The sequence below is a fragment of the Canis lupus genome, chromosome 4 (genome assembly GCF_003254725.2).
Source record: "Canis lupus dingo isolate Sandy chromosome 4, ASM325472v2, whole genome shotgun sequence".
Classification (NCBI taxonomy): Eukaryota; Metazoa; Chordata; class Mammalia; order Carnivora; family Canidae; genus Canis; species Canis lupus.
This window is the reverse complement of record NC_064246.1, coordinates 44,914,827-44,931,482: the sequence shown is the minus strand read 5'-3', so window position 1 is coordinate 44,931,482 and position 16,656 is coordinate 44,914,827. Positions and strand designations below refer to the sequence as shown.

The following is a 16,656-nucleotide window of genomic DNA, read 5'->3' as shown; positions in this document are numbered from 1 at the left end:
TGGTGCTCACTCTTGTTCCCTGGCAGTTTAGTTTAGGTACACCTGGTGATCATATCCTGCCACTCTAGAGACTAGAAGAGATGAGAATCCTGAGTCTATCAAGTGGGACTTGCTGCCAGAAGTTATAACGCTGGTACCTGTGGAATTGAGGCAGATAGAATATGGTATGGCTGTCAGGTGTTATTTATTATAAATGTAAGGGATTGTGTAAACTTGAAGGCGGGTGCATTGTTTAAAAGCACTCAAATGGGAAAACAACAACAACAACAACAAACCTGACTGGCTAGCCAGTCTAGCTTTTCTGCTGTATTTGGTTTGCTGGATATCCTTTCTGTCTCCCTGTCACCTCTAACAGAACTTTTTTCCCTGTAATCTCAACATATAGTTTTTTTTCTTTTAATTCCCCTAATAATCAGTAGAAGCCATGCTGTTATTCACATTTTCCAAAAAGAGAAGTCAAGGTCCAGAAATGAAGTAATTTTCTCAAGGCCACAAAACCAGTAGAAGTTAGGACCAAATTAGAAACAAAGATTTTTTTTTTAATTTTTAAATTGTGACATCCACTTTAGAGCTCCCAAAACTCTGTAGAATGTGTACTACAGACCAAAGAGGTAGAAAGCTATGATCCTCTGAAGAAACGTGGTTTGCAGAATATTTATCCATCGAATAGTTATCAAATATAATAGTGCTATTTAACAAAATACAGTGACAACTTTGCTATTTTAAATAACATGTCTCAAAATAAACAATAACAGCAAAGCTGGGACTCTTGAAAGTCAAGAGAAGAAATGGTTATTGATTTGGAAAAAAATAATTGCTTTAACAGCAGAAACATTTTAATATGAAACTTAAAAAGAAACTGTCAGCTGATGTGGTCAAAGACTCATTAATAGACAGATATTGGACAGCTTTTTCACTAACTGTTATCTTGGTGACATCACTTTATATAATGAATTTTGATTTTTTTTGGCATATGTGTACAAAATCCAATGAAACATTGAAAAGAAAAATGATAAAAATTAGTGAAGGTGAATGACTTCTCTAACTAGGTGATTGTTCACAGCATTCATTATTAGCAGCAGAGTTTTTACAACTTAGCACTTTTGTTATGTTCTACTTCTTGTTTTATTTTTCTGAGAACGCTGTCATGAATGTTGATTTCACTCAATAACTGGAGAGTTCACAAAATGCCTGTCAAAGCAGAATTAGATTCCGAGCCTGACCTGACTGATGTCGCAAATTTCTTTGACTTAGAAGTTAGAGACCCACCATTATTCAACGTTCTTTGACTGCCTTTCCCACTGTTTTGGTAGCCAAACACAGATTTCTTTGCCTAGAACCATCACCATTTCAGTTAAAGAAAATAGTATCTTCTAAGTGCATATGTCCCCTCTTGATTCCAGGCTTTTGGTAGCTAGAATCGAGGCATAATGGTATAACTCCACTAGCCACAGAAGCCTCAATAATGACTTTAAAACCACCCACACAAAAAGCTACCTCTCTCCTGGCTGTGAAGTCACAACGGAAAAACATTATTGTACCCTCACACTTGTGAACAATTCTATTGTTAACCATGGTATATTAAGCCGGTAGCCTTATTCATTAGTACAAAATACAGCAGAGTACATTTTCAAGTGTGTGCTGTGAATTGCATACACGCTGCACATTATTGTCATCAGCGCTGTGCTGAGGGAATTTAGCAAAAACTGTTTAGAGGCACCCCATAATAGTTGTCTGTAATTGTTTCAAAATTGGTTTTCTGGGGTTTAGAGCTCAGTTTTTATTATTGTTGTTATTTATTAATCTCATTCTATGACTGTCACAACTGATCCTGGTTTTGCTAACGCTTTCAAGACAGGAACACTATATGATTTCATTTCATCGAATCATTTCTGTACTACACTTCACCTTTAAGTGAGTAGAACCTTCATATACTTTGAGCTATTAACAGAATTCCTTAAATTTGGCAGAGTTATAGGTCCACTGAGATCAAATGTTCGCCAATAAATAGAAAATGGCATTTTGTCTCATGTATATCTGCTTACTTGCTTTTATCTTCTTTAAAAGATAAAGAAACAAATGGCATGCATTTTCACAATTCTTACAGAAGCCTATAATGAACTTGGTTATTTATCCTGGTTCATTGTCAGTACTGTGAAGCACAGGTAAAAAAAAAAAGCATGGATTTTATTTCTAGTTTATTTCTAGTGTTTTATTATTAGTACATAAGGGTTTTTAATTTTTTTTAAAGAATTTTTATTTTTAAGTTATCTCTACACCCAATATGGGACTCAGACTTACAGCCCTAAGATCAAGAGTCACTGCTCTACCAACTGAGTCAGACAGGCACCCCAAGAATTTTCTACTCTAAATGAGAGAGCAGGTAAAAAGCAGCTTCCAACCTCATATTCCACTCCAGTCATTATTACACACATATGGATAACTTCTAAGCTCTGTATTTGATGAAAGAGGGTGATTAACCTTTACATGTATTTTTTAAATTATATTTGATGCTTTAAAACTTGCCTTTAAGCCAATATTTTCTAAATTTAGGTCCTTAGGTATTGCTTTAAATATTTATCAGATCTGCATATCAATACAACTGAGCTATTATTTATTCAACTTGTGGTTTTATCTCATTCCTCCTTACTGGTGATCCGAACCTTACTGGTTGAACTAATTAACACATTGCTGCCCTTGCTCTAGTCCCCAGCTTTGGTCCTCAGGAGAGTGAGCCCCAATTCCCTCCCAGGCATTGACACTAATAGAATGGAAGATAAATAATAGAAGTGCCATTAGGTTGGTTTCTTGATACTGGTTGTGAATAAATCACTGGAAGAAGTAATGGGAACATGATGGTTCAGAAACTCTCAGGGATATAGCCATATTAAATTCTTTTACTCACTTTTTTTTCCCTTGTCCAAATTTCTCTCCAGTCCTGCCCTTGCAATGGAGCTAATTAAGATCACATGTTGCCCCACCTCTATTTCTTCTTTATTTCCATGTTGCTTTTTTAATTGTAAGGGGAAAGGGGTCCTGCTATGAAGACGGCCAAGAGTTGTACAGGCTTAGTACAGCCTCAGGGAGTTCTTCTTCTGTCTAATCAAATTTCATTTGAATTCCTAGCTCATCCCAACATGGTGGGCAGTTCTCTTCCGCCTGTTGTGTCCTTCATCTCAGAGTGTTCGATATGTTTCTCTTTTATGTTTCTCTAAATTCTCTAACCGTATCAGTCTTGCCAGGCTGCTATAACAAAATACCACAGACTGAGTAGGTTAAGTAACAGATACTTATCACAGTTTTGGAGGCTGGAAAACGCAAGATCAGGGTGCTAGGTGATTGGGTTCTTGGTGAGGGTCCTCTTTCTGGCTTCCATTTGGTTTGTGTCTTCACACGTAGACAGAAAGGATCGCTCTCTTGTCCTCTACTTATAAAGCCACTAATCCTATCATGAGGATGCTGCCCTCATAAACTCATTGAATCCTAATTATTTCTTAAAGTCCTGCCTCCAATTTACCATCACCACACTAGAGGTTAGGACTTTAACACATGAATTTGGGGAGGGGAACACAATTCAGTCCATAGCACTGACCTCCTCTGTCTTCTTGGTGTTAACTAACCTTGATCTCTTCCCTGTCCCTTTTCGACATTACTTAGTGGTTTTACTAAATTGACTCACTTCTTTTTTACTTGGAATCCTTTTGTTGTTGTTGTTGTTGGAATACTTTTAAAAGGAAATTTAATGCTAATACCCTAAGTAGAAGACCAATATCATTTGTCCTAAATAAAAGGTGAATTCATAAGTCTAAAATTATGGGGACAAAAAAAAAAAAAGAAAGATGTGAATCTTTATCTTACTCTTACATACCATACTTGGGGAACACTAGTGAATAAAGAAAACATGTGCAGGTTCTAAATTTAGGAATCGCCCCAGGTGTCCCTGATGTTGGGTTACTGATATATCTTGATAGTTGGCTCAGGCCATGAAGTTTCTGTATGAATATACTAAAGACTTTAATCTAGTTTAGAACATCCTAGAGTAGGGGAAATGAGGAAGAATTGTGATTCATATTAATTCCATCACTTTTCCTTTCTGAGTTCGTATTTATAGTTGTGAGTAATATATATTTGTTTCTTGATATGAACTGTAATGGCTACTAGCTTGTTAACTTTAATTGGTGGAACTGTGATCATTTAGGTTATTAACAGAAACTAGTCATGTGTTTTCAAAGAAACTGATATAAATTAGAATCTTTCATTAAAGACCAATCAGCCATCTTCACATTTCAAAATTTGATGCCATTGCTTTCTTGATGGGGTAGCAAACTGACCAGAAAATTCATCTAATCCATTTTCTAAGAGTAAGAGTCAAGAAAGTAAAAGTCTATTCATATTAATAGCTTAAAATATTTATATTATCATTTCTGGAATAACTACTTCAAGAGTAAGATTATAAAGTGATTTAGCCAATGTTGCTTGAAAGTTAGACATAGGGAAACAGCAGCAGAGTCAGCTTCATTACTGTCTGTTCAGATCTCTAGTGTTTGCTTTCAAAGATTTTGAAAAGAATCAAAGAAGTGTTTACCTAAAAAAGAATCAAAGAGGCATCTGGCTGTAGGTAAAATGGCATATCTTGTGTTTCTAAGAATAAGATATAGCACTTAAAAGACAATGAAAAAAATTCATGATTTTTTTTTTAATTGACTCAGAACAAATTTTTCTTTTTCTTTTTTTTCTTTTTTTTTTTTTTTGTCTCAGAACAAATTTCTTAATGAAGCCCAGCAGTGACCCAGTGCTGGCATGATGGATAGGGAATTCAGTGACTTCCTGGAAATGACTTGATGTTTATATAAAAGACAACTTGGATAGTTGCAAGAACCTTGAAATAGTAGTAGACCAATGTCTTATAAATCCCATCTGCCACTTAGAAACTCTGATCTCAGGCAAGGCATTGAACCATACTGAGCCCCAGTTTTTTCATCCATGACTCTACTTGTATGGTCAAGTTGCTGTGATCCATTTATTTTCCTTTTTTCATTTCTGCTTTATGTGATCTGCCTTTAAGTGTCAACATTTCCTCAGTCGATACCCAGAGGAAGACAATAGGAATTAAAATGGATAGTTTTCCTATACTGTAGTTGTTTTGAGAGAAGAGTTTATAGAATATGTTTTATGTGTTTGAAAATCTGTTTTTCTGTGATCAGTATACCCTCAAATTGTATGATATGTAGATCTTCATCTTAGGTGTCTAACCAAATGTCAAAAAGAGTTTAGGGCATAAAGCTCAGAACTTCAAATAAATTCATAAACTTCTGAGCATATGCCCTTCCTTGTTTATCTGTAATGATCTTGGTAAAATAAATTTTAGGAGACTTCCTGACATACATATATTTTGTATGGGAAACAATTTTCCCTGAGTAAAGTCAATCACCACCTAATATTAGTGCATTATTTTTTGTCAAACAGCAACTTTTATTGAAATGCTGTCTGTAATTTTTTATGTATAATTTATCCTTTACATAATCTATAAAAGATTTAATGCAACTGACATAATGAAGATACACAACAGAAAATACAAATATGAAAAACAATGATTCAGGATGAGAAAAATGTAAGACGGAAAATATAAGACCAGGGATTATAATGACCTCAGAGATGCCATTGATTGCGCTCATGACAGTTGGTTCTGTATTGCTATTATTGGTTAGAAAGAGAGATGCTTGTCACTTGAACATATATTTTTACATTTCATCCTAACACTGGCATCATGAAAAGGATTTCACTCTTTCTTTTCCTCAGGTGATGAGACTTATTTTTATAAAGGTTGAATGACTTGCCTCAAGTTTTTCAGCTAAACAGTGGCAAAATTCTAAACTGAATACAATGCTGATTCCAGTGCTGATTTGACACTTGACACACAGGATTACACGGTATCTTATTACTATTAATTCACTCTTTATTTGCCCTCTTTACTCCACAGCTAATACCTGCCCCTCGCAATCCTGGTTCCCTTAGGTAGTTTTATGTTTTTAGTAGCTGGGACTAAATTTCTCATAATAACAAATTCTCAGATTTTGCCTGAGATATAAAATGCTGTAAAGTATTAATTGGAGAATATTGGGGAGTCTTGTAATAAAAAAATACTTTTTATGGTATCTAATATAGGATGGGGGGTGTGATAGGTATCCTGACAGTACTGCTACTGGCTCTTATAAATCAGAGTGAGCGTCCCTGGCTCTGCTTTCTGATTCTTTAGCCAGGCACCTTCGGATTCTTGAGAAATCAGGTGACTGAAGGGCAGAGTGACACCAGGTGGGAGCAGGATGGATATGAGCAGTGGAAATTCTTTTAAAACGCTTGTTATTAATGGCTTAATAAAGACAAACACTTAAAATGAGCATTCAAGCTTTATCCAATGCCTGCCATTAAAACCAGGTGAATTGTAGAGGGTATCAGGGCAGGACTGCGTGTGATAGGGACCTTGGCAGCTGTATCCCCTTCCGTATTTACACTGGGACACCTGTTCTGTCTGTTTTCTCTGTCTCCTTTAGTTACTGTGTAATGTAGTTTGTAGATTTCTCCATTCAGTTGATTCAGGCTGCCTTTAGAATTTGTATCAGCCAGCTTCTCCCCCTGTGGAAATGTGATCAGGAGGGAAGGGAAACCACACACTGCGATTTGCTTCATGCATACACAGCTCTATTTTTATTGTATATCAGTCAATGGAAATTAATTGCTAATTATCCAAACATTTCTATGATAATATTTCAAGCTCTCTTGTAGCAGATGTGGCCTGAACAATATTTGGAAGAGAGTAGATGGCATTGTGTTTCTTGATGGGAATGACTGGGTAGGGCTTTAAAATTTTTTTCACCATTTTTTTTTTTTATTTTAGAAAGAAAAATGGTTATCATTCTTTTGAAACATTTGTTAAATATTCATACTGACCAGAGTAATTATGCACTGACTATATTAGCAAACATATAACTCTGTCAGCTTTAAGAAGTTGGGAAATTAAATTAAATAGGTTGTGGATAATGTATTCAGTTATATGCTCGTACAGACATATAGCTTGTTTAAACACTCGTCACCATACTGCATTTACAGTCATCGGCAACGACAGACTTCTCTTATTTGGGGGCTCTCATGCTGAATTACTCTTTTTTTATTGTGTTAGATGTCTGTCCTTCAATGTCTGAACATTGCTTTTTCATTTCCCCTTTACGAATGCTAATAATATACTGGATAGAGCACTGGCTATTTTTAGTAATTCAGCATTTCCTTGTATTTATGCTGTGAACAAACTTGAGAGAGTTTAGCTCTGATTAAAACAGATCATTTTCTTCTTTTTAAAAAAGAATAACGTGGGACTGATACGTAGTGAGGACAAAAGGAATTTGATGGGCACAGTGTCGAAGCTTAATCGTGTCAATTATTATTTGTGTATTAGAGCCAAGTTTTTAATGAGGAGTACTCACTTGTGTGTAATCATGATCAATGACAAGTAGTTAAAATATCTTCATGAAGTGGCAAATTGGGGGAGAAAAAGAAGCAATGTTAACACCGCTTACAGTTCCTTATATATTAGCACATCTGAACTGCATGAGCAGAGTTGGTATTAAAGCACAGAAAACCCTGTAAGCATATTGCTGTGAGTATATTGATACATGTGTTTATATAAGATTTTTCCCATGCATTCTAAGCTTGTTACGGCCTCTTTGGGGAAAGGACTCTTGCCACCTTGCTCATCAAGCTGTCACTCCTGCCCAGAAACCTAGCCCTATCTACGTATAACCTCACTCCTATGCTAGGATAATGGCTCTTCTTCCCTTTGCATGTTTGCACTTTCCAAGTCATTCGGACTTGTCGCCCACCATTCTGAGAACCTTTGGTCCATTTTACTTAAAGTTCTGCCACTTTCTAAGTGTCTTGCTCTTAACTTTCATCCACACTTCAGCTGGCAAATCTGATTGACCCACAGTGCAATGAGTCTTGTCCAGAAGGGATGAAGGAAGTCACAGGAATCTGGAGCACCAGTGGAAAGGTGGAGCTCCACGCTGGCCCAGATACCTGTTTTCCGCCTCTGCAAGGTGTGATGCCAAGTGTAAGATTCAGTAGTCACGTGGCAGAAGCCCAGAAACTTGTTCCCTTAAGCATTGTCCATACTAACAGTTTGTTTGCTGTCATTGTAAGCTTTAGTTGTCTGTATCAAGTACCCTCAAACTGTGAATGAGAGAAATCCAAATCCACAGTGTCGTCCTGTGGGTACTTACAGGCATTGAATGAACTGCTTTTTACTGATGAGCATGATGACGCTTAGGTATGACATGGATATGTGTAACTGAGACAATAGCTATAAAATGATTTGCTTGGCAATGATGTACAAACAGACACACAATTTATGGATTTTCCTAATTGTGTTTGCTTTCACCTAGAATTCAAAATTAGCAGTAGTGGGAAATCATTAATGGTTTTTACATGCCTTACTGCCATTTGGTAGAATGCCTATATTTTATGTCCTTTATTATAATTTCATTCAGTCTGATTTTCCTTTGTGAATATTTTCTGGAGTTGGAAATCAGTATCTTATATATTATGGGATTAAAAGGAAGAAAAATATTTTTTTCACTTCATTTGGTATCTTAACAGTGAACTCTTTCCTGTATGAATATTCACTGAGGGGGAAAAAGAAACCCACACCAGCCACGAAGTGGTTGCTAGTAGCAGATTTTGAGTAGGCCTTAACCACTGAGTTGAAGTCTGGAGACTTGCTGACATTTTGAAAATAGTTTTTAGAACAAAATGTCAGATGATGGGAGCTTTACATCATGCAAGAGTAACTTGTGCAGCTGATACTAACGAGGCTGATTCTTACAAAGCCATATGAGGATGGATGACCACTGTGCTTTTCAAAGAACCAAATATATCCACATATATATTCAACACTTCACATTTCGCACATGCTTTGCTTTGCCTGGCTTATATATGAGCCACAGTTGACCGACACCTTTGAGGACCAATGCAGTGCTGGCAAATGAGCGTTATTTTTAAAAAGGAGCCATTGATGATGAGACGTCATTACATATTCCAACTTTGAACCAATGGCACTGCCACCCTTCTGTGATCACTCATCAAGGCAGCTGTGCTGTATTCACATTGAAATTAGGAGATTTTTAAAACCCAAGCAGCTGTATTATTCATACTTAAAATAAAAGCTTAGTTTCCCCAAATGGGTGTGACGTAAACATCTCATTAAATATTTTTAATTTTGAAAAAAAAAAAATTTAAATGGCAGTGACTACACTGGTGGTGGCAGCACTTCACATTTGTGTGTGAGCTCGGGAGAGGCTGTCTCTATACTTTCTCACCGCTGTAGCGTGTACTCTTGCTACAAGCATGAGTCTGAAGGATGAAGCTCTGTGCCGCCAAGTAGGAAGAGGATTCAGGAGCATAGCCTGCACATTCCAGCTGTTTGACTACTTTTGAACTGTTGTCTTAGAAGGAAACCAAGTGCTTGGTGCTGGCCCCTCTTCATTTTCTTGAGTTACAATGTACAATTAAGCTAGGTCTTTAAAGGGTAAGTCTAGAAGGTTTCTGTTCTCTTATTTTTTCGTTTCTCTTCTCAATCCATTAGGTAGCCTTATATGCTGGTCATGATTTGCTAAAAGGTTAACACTCCTAGGGGGGTGACTCAGGTTCCATAGATGAAGAGATCAAGGGGATCCATGAGGACCTCACTTCTTTCCTGCTACCTTCATGGTTTAGTAAATATTAGTCTCCACCCACCCACCTCTATGCTGTTAGTTAAATAAAGATGGCAGAGAGGACTTTTGTCTCTCTCTCTCTCTCTCTCTTTTTTAAGATTTTATTTATTTATTAGAGACAGGGAGAGAGAGGCAGAGGGAGAAGCAGGCTCCATGCAGGGAGCCTGAGGTGGGATTCGATCCCGGGTCTCCAGGATCATGCCCTGGCCTGAAGACGGTGCTAAACCACTGAGCCACCGTGGCTGCCCAGGACTTTTTTTTTTTTTTAAGTTTCTGTATTTTATTTATTTATTTTTTATTTTTTTGAACATTGTATTTATTTATTCATGAGAGACACACACACACAGAGAGAGAGAGAGAGAGAGAGACAGGCAGAGGGAGAAGCAGGCACCATGCAGGGAGCCCGATGTGGGACTCGATCCTGGGTCTCCAAGATCACACCCTGGGCCAAAGGCGGCGCTAAACCGCTGGGCCACCGGGGTTGCCCTGCCCAGGACTTTTGTCTCTTAATGCCAGAGCATCCTGTTGGCCCCTTCATTGGTTAAGAAAACATTGCCACTTGGGGTATTCATTCTCTAGCATATAACAAATCATTGCAAGTTTAGTGGATTTAAATTACACAGATGTATTCTTTTACAGTTCTGGAGGTTAGAAGTCTAAAATGAGTCTTAGGGAGTTAAATCCCAAGTGTCACCGAGGCTGTTTCCTTCTGGAGTTTTCAAGGGAGAATCTGTTCATTGGTTCTTGAACTTCTAAGTGCTGTGGGCATTCTTTGCCTCTTGGCCATGTCACTCCCACCTCTGCCTCTGCTATAGCAGTTTCCTCTCTCTGGAATCTCCCTCTGCCTCCCTCTTATAAGGACTCTTGAGTTATTGAGCCTTCCTGGATAATCCGTGACAATCTACCTTGTGATCCTGATCACATCTGCAAGGTTCCTTTTATCATGTAGGGTAGCATATCAACAATGCTAGGGATTCAGAACATACATTTTTGGAAGACCCTTATCCAGCCTACCTTACTTAGGGTATGAACCTTGGAGGGAGTGGATCTGGATGGGAATTCTAACTTTGCCACTTGCTGTCCTTATATCCTTGGGAAAGTTATTAATTCTCCTAGTTTCTCACCCCTACAGGGGGGATAATACTGCCAACTCCACAGATAATGTATGTAAAACAAAAGGCTTTATGTAACAGATGTTCCACAAATTTAAACCACCTCCCCCGCCCAACCTCCAAGAACTGAAGGGGGAAGGAATGAAAAATCTCACAGGTTCTATCAGGCCAAGTTATCGGTCAATAGAAATGGCTAGTCTTTGATTGTTCCTTCTGGGGACTGGATAGTTAGAGAAGTATTAATGCACATAGGAAGCTTAAGACATTCTCATTTTATGAGTGCTACTGTGAACCAGGGCGTTTTCTCAGTGCACCTCCCTATATTGGGTCAAGCACACTAGTGATTTTTGACAGATTCTTTCTGTCACCCAGCTGCCTTGTGTCACAGGATGCCAATGGCACTGAAAGTCCTATGACTGATTCTGCCCCTGTTGAGAACAATAGCTATTTGAATTTGATTTGCCCATCTTCTGGGAAGACAGTCAAAGTTTCCCTTCAGTACGGCCGAGTTGACAATAGGCACCCCTTGTACTCTTTACAGCTCGTTCACCTATTATTATGATGATGTCATTATTCACATTATTGCTCTCATCATTATTATTATTATCCGGTGACCTCTGTCCTGGGGTGGAACTCCCTGTGACAGATGGGAGCTTCATTTATCGGACTGCTTTATGCTGCACAATTCCCCTGCCATTCTGAGTTTATATTGAGACGGGCTGCTTTTCAAACAAAGGCAGCCTGATCACAATTTGTCAGTGTACTTGGTAGCTATATATCACCAAAGCTCTCTGCCAGTCCTTCTGGGACCCAATTATTTATGGAGCTGACAATATGGGCTAACTTGTCTTGTTATGAATGCCACTATTACAATGAAAGCTTTGCTATCTTGAATAGTTCTGGTTGGCCAAAAATTCTATTAACTAAGAGTTAATTGACACTGCCCCAGGTGATCTCCTGGTGCCCCAAGTGAGTTGGTGAGATCCATGGGGAAGGTTCTATTCCAATATTCTTTTCTGTCCAGACTTGGGAGATCTCTTGATAATTTTAGTTTCTGTGGTTTCTGTGTAACACAGGTTTGTTTTTTAAGTTTGGATAGAACCTTTCTTCTGAGTACACTATGGACACAGTTTACCAAGTTCTGTGGGGAATGGAAATGGAATGAAAGACTTGGGCTATCTCTGTAAAGTGCTTATAATTGAATAAGGGAAGGATCCAACTCAAATCTATATTTACCAACGCAGATGATAGGGAAAGAAATATCAGCCGTGTCCAGCTAGACTGCCTCAAGCCTGAAAATGGACTCTGATGCCCCAAATGCCATTCCAGTGAAGTGACTCCTTTATTCTCCAATATCCTTCACTAACTCTTGTGTCACGCTGATTTGAAATCAAATCCCTCATCTCTGCTTTTAAGATGCCTCAAAAGAACACTGAGGAAAAAGGAAGCTAATTAAACCTAAAAGAAAAAAAAAAAAAAAAAGACAAGCGCAAGGAAGAGATAAATAGAAAAAGTGGAATGGTCATAATTTAATATAAAGTATTGTTTGTAGGACACTAGCTGGTACATTTGTACATTATGAGGAGTGGAGGAACCCATTTTCAGTGATACATCATTTCAGTTTGATTTTTCTGACTTAGTGGCTGGACAGAACCTATGTATCACATCTGTATTTCAAATATAGAACATATTTACAGGCACACCTTTTCCTGAAACATGTGCTTCCACAGCTTTGGTTGTACACAGAATTATTTTTATCCCTTTCTCTTTTATTAAAATAGTCTTTGAACTGGGCATAGTGCTTAAAAGATTAGATCTTATAGGGAAACATAACATATTGTATTTAAATATGCTAATCTCTTAGAGGAAATGAAAGATCTGAGCCTGCTCATTAAGAAATAAATTAATTCATCACCATTGCATTCATCATCAATCATCATCCAGTTGTGTCCAGTTTTCAATTAAGTTTTTCCAAACTGCTTTGTGCCTTTACCAAAAGAACTGATTATCTCTGATGATGATTTTTTGTGGGTATTCGGATGTTGATGGCAGTTGAATTGGCATAAACATGCTGAATGTCTTTTTTATTCAAGTGGTTAAGCAGTAGCTGTTCAGTGCATACAAATACATTATGATGACAAGTAAAAAATTTTTACTTTTTAAGATGTATTTTAGTGGCCAAATATCCAACTTCTCAGACTCACAGGGAATAGTTTACATGAGCAACGCTTACACTAACATATACATAAAAAAATTATAATTTATCTATTGTTAGTTCATTCCTCTATGCATCATTCACTGAAAGAATATTTACTAAACACCTATAAGTTTCTAGTACTGTGCCAGGTGTTCAGTATACAACTATAAGTGCAATGGACCGTACTCCTGTCCTGATGGAGCTTCCGATCAATTTTATTTGTTTTCTTGTTCTGAGACATATTTTTTTCTAGATAGCACATGATCAATTTTAGTGACTATACACTCTTTCCCTTGGGTTATTCATGAAAATGAATACCAAAAGCCTTGATTACTTCACCAGCAACCCTTCAGGTGTATACAAGCCTCCTTACTCTTGGAGTTAATGAGCATCGCATGCCAGAAGAGAACAATTTCTGACTATCTCTTTAAGGTTTCCATGCAGAATGAGGATGTATGAAAATGACTCACCATGCCTGCCACTTATCTCTAGATTCCTATAACATGAAGATGATCACAATCTGCCATCGTGCTGTTAAAATGATGCATAACCCTACCAGCACTCTGAAATGATCGAGTATTATTGCAGCCTCTTACAAGTTGGGCACTGAGATAATTTGGCTAGTGTTGGAGAAAGAATGTTCCACAACCCCTGTGGCTCACCCTTCATTGAATAAATATGGCATGCTGCTGCTTTGTTCTCCTTATGTATGGAGGAGCAATTAATGTGTCAAAAAAGAAAAATCACAAAAATGTGCAGACTTTTTTCCCCTATGATAATTGCATGACTAAGTTCAATCTGCCTTAAAATTATTGTACAACATTACAGGATGTTGTTATCTCTGAAATATTAGATAACTTGTGTTTGGCATTACATTTCTTATTGTGGTTTCATGACTTCTATGTCCATTAAGGATCCCACATTGGGTTTATGTATTTCTTTAAAAATGCCACTGGGCTATACCAGTGTTTACAGAGACACCCGGATTTTTTTTTTTTTTTTAGTTTAGATAGTTTAAATGAATCATTAAAAAAGTGCAAACATCTATAGATTTCAGTTAAGAGAAAGAATCATGAATATCATCAGACTGCTGTAATTCTTGCTTTCTAATCAATTATTTTCCTGATACTCAAGTGCATTCTTAGATTCATGAAATCTTTATGATGAGACAGGAATCAAAGATTGTTTTCCAATTGCTATTATCAGAGGACTGAAAGGGGAAAAAAAAGGAATTCAAAGTTTTTTTTTTTGCCCATTTTGTTTGTGGATGTAGTCCAAGCAACTTGATTAATTTAATATTCTGTACTATAGTAAGTGCTCAGTGAATACGGGTGAAATGAATGAATACATGAACTGCATCACAACAGAGAAACTCATTACTAAGCTTAGGAAGGAACTTAGTCCCTGATAAATATTAAACTAATTCACTAATTCCCCTTGATAGCTTAACTTAGGACTAGTTCACTATTTTAAAATGACAATGAGTATTTTCACTTTAGCCTGTTGAATTGTATCTATGTATTTTTCCTTTCCCATTCTAGGTTATAAGCTCCCATCAAGCCTGTCCTGTTTACTCCTGGATCTAGTGCCCAGGACAGTGTGACACAAATTAGGTCTTTATTATTTATCTAGTGGAGTTTTCAACCAGAAATATGACCTAGTGTGTTTCTGAAAAATGTTTATGTTCAAAATACTAGGTAACGATTCTACGTCTATAGTATATAATGTGGAAAATTTTAAAGAACAGTGCATGTTGTCTAAAATCTTGAACAAGTTCACAAATTATAGACAGTACTGCAACATCGGCCTGATTCTTAGTCCCCTACACAGATCACATGGCTCCTCAGTACCCTGCCTTTGTGAGCTTTACCCTATGTGTGGATTACCCGTCATTTCCTGATCCCTTTTCTCCTGTGCCCACAAGCTAGTTTCTACTAATTCTTGAAAACTCAACTCAATCAATTCCTCCTTCAGAAAACCTTCAGATCATTCTTTCCAACCCTCCTCAGTCTACTCCTTCCACATTTTTGCTTCCATCTGTGATTATCTGCGTACTAATTGCATTGGCTGTGATGATCTGCTTATGTGCCAGTCTCTTCCATTTAGACGTGTGAGGATCTTGCAGGCAAGGATTGTGTCTGATTGACTGTCGTAGCTCTAATGCCTAGTGGAGTGCATGGCACGAGGCAGCTATTGTCAATGCTCTATGGAAGGAAGGAAGGAAGGAAGGAAGGAAGGAAGGAAGGAAGGAAGGAAGGAAGGAAGGAGAAGGAAGGGAGGAAGGGAAGGGTAGAAGAGAAAAACAAAGAAAACTGTGATGGCTATTATAAAGAAGTCTCTACTGGAGAACAACCATAAATTGAAAAGGGATGGAAAAAACACAGGATTTAAAAAAAAATTACTCTAGTGTTATGTTTTTCTATATGAAACACAGTGTCCATTTCCTTCTATCTTCTCTTGGGCCCGCTCATTTTTATCATGCTGTTCCCTCCCCTTTCCTTGGGCACCTTTACCATAAAATTGCAAAGCACTTGAATCATCACCTATATTGTTAAACTAGTGGTGCAGTCTTAATTTCTGCTATTATTAGGACTGTTACAAGCTTGCTTCTGACAGTTCAGAGAAAAATCATCATTATAGGGGGAAATTATTGCTATGTAATAAGCTTAAATATTCAAGCTTGGGTTCAATTAAATTTAATTAGCTTATCGTCTTGTTTTCAAAACACATCTTAGGGACAGAAGAGTGTTCTGGTCCTAGAACTGAAAGTTTCTACAAATCGACTTCTTTAAGCTCTCACAATCCTATCTGATACTTCCACAGTGCTCACTTACTAGGCCAGCAATTCTTTAAGTGCTTACTTACACAGCAACCCAACCAAATATAGTTTTTGTCTTTTGTGGATGAGGAAACTGAGGCAAATAGAGATTATGTGATTTGCCCAGGGTCATCCTACATCTTATCTGAGGTTTAGTTGAAATTCTAACTCAGGTTGTTTAGATTGCAGACTAACCCTATGAAACCTCTCCTAGGATTTTATTCTGCACCTGGATGATGTAAAAGTTCTTTCATGACAATGTTTGTAAGTACAATTATGTGTAATATAATAAGCCAATATAGTATGATTAAAGTGTCATTTTCAAGAAAATGATGGGTGAGCCTGGCCACATAAACACATAATTTAATGTAATTATTGAACAGTCTTCACAGATTGGTGATAATCTTCCCCCCCGCCCCCCAAACTCATTTCAGAGTAACTCAAGTTCTGTCAGGTGGTTGAACCAGAACTATAACATGGATATCCTTGGAGTTTCTCCTAGCTCATTTTTACTAATCTAAGGATTTAAAGTTTATTTCAGTGAACCTCTCCTCTAATAGGGATCACTAAGTGTTGGAAAATCTTTTATTCCTAGAAAGCAGATTGGGAGGATGGAGAGCAATAAAAGAGATCTTGGGATTATATGCCAAGTGGAGATCAATTAAAAATGAAAAGTAAGGGAATTTCTGAACAGTATTTTATTTTTCATTTGGGGAAGTCTTATAAACATGCCTTCTTTCAACAAAATGTCCATTGAGTAAAGTG

At 37.3% G+C, this 16,656-nt stretch overlaps 1 protein-coding gene across 2 annotated transcripts in view; it reads left to right on the top strand.

The window, feature by feature from the left end:
* The window catches only part of TENM2 (teneurin transmembrane protein 2), a 1,512,848-nt gene that overhangs the window by 447,567 nt on the left and 1,048,625 nt on the right, over positions 1 to 16,656 (top strand). The window lies entirely within an intron of this gene.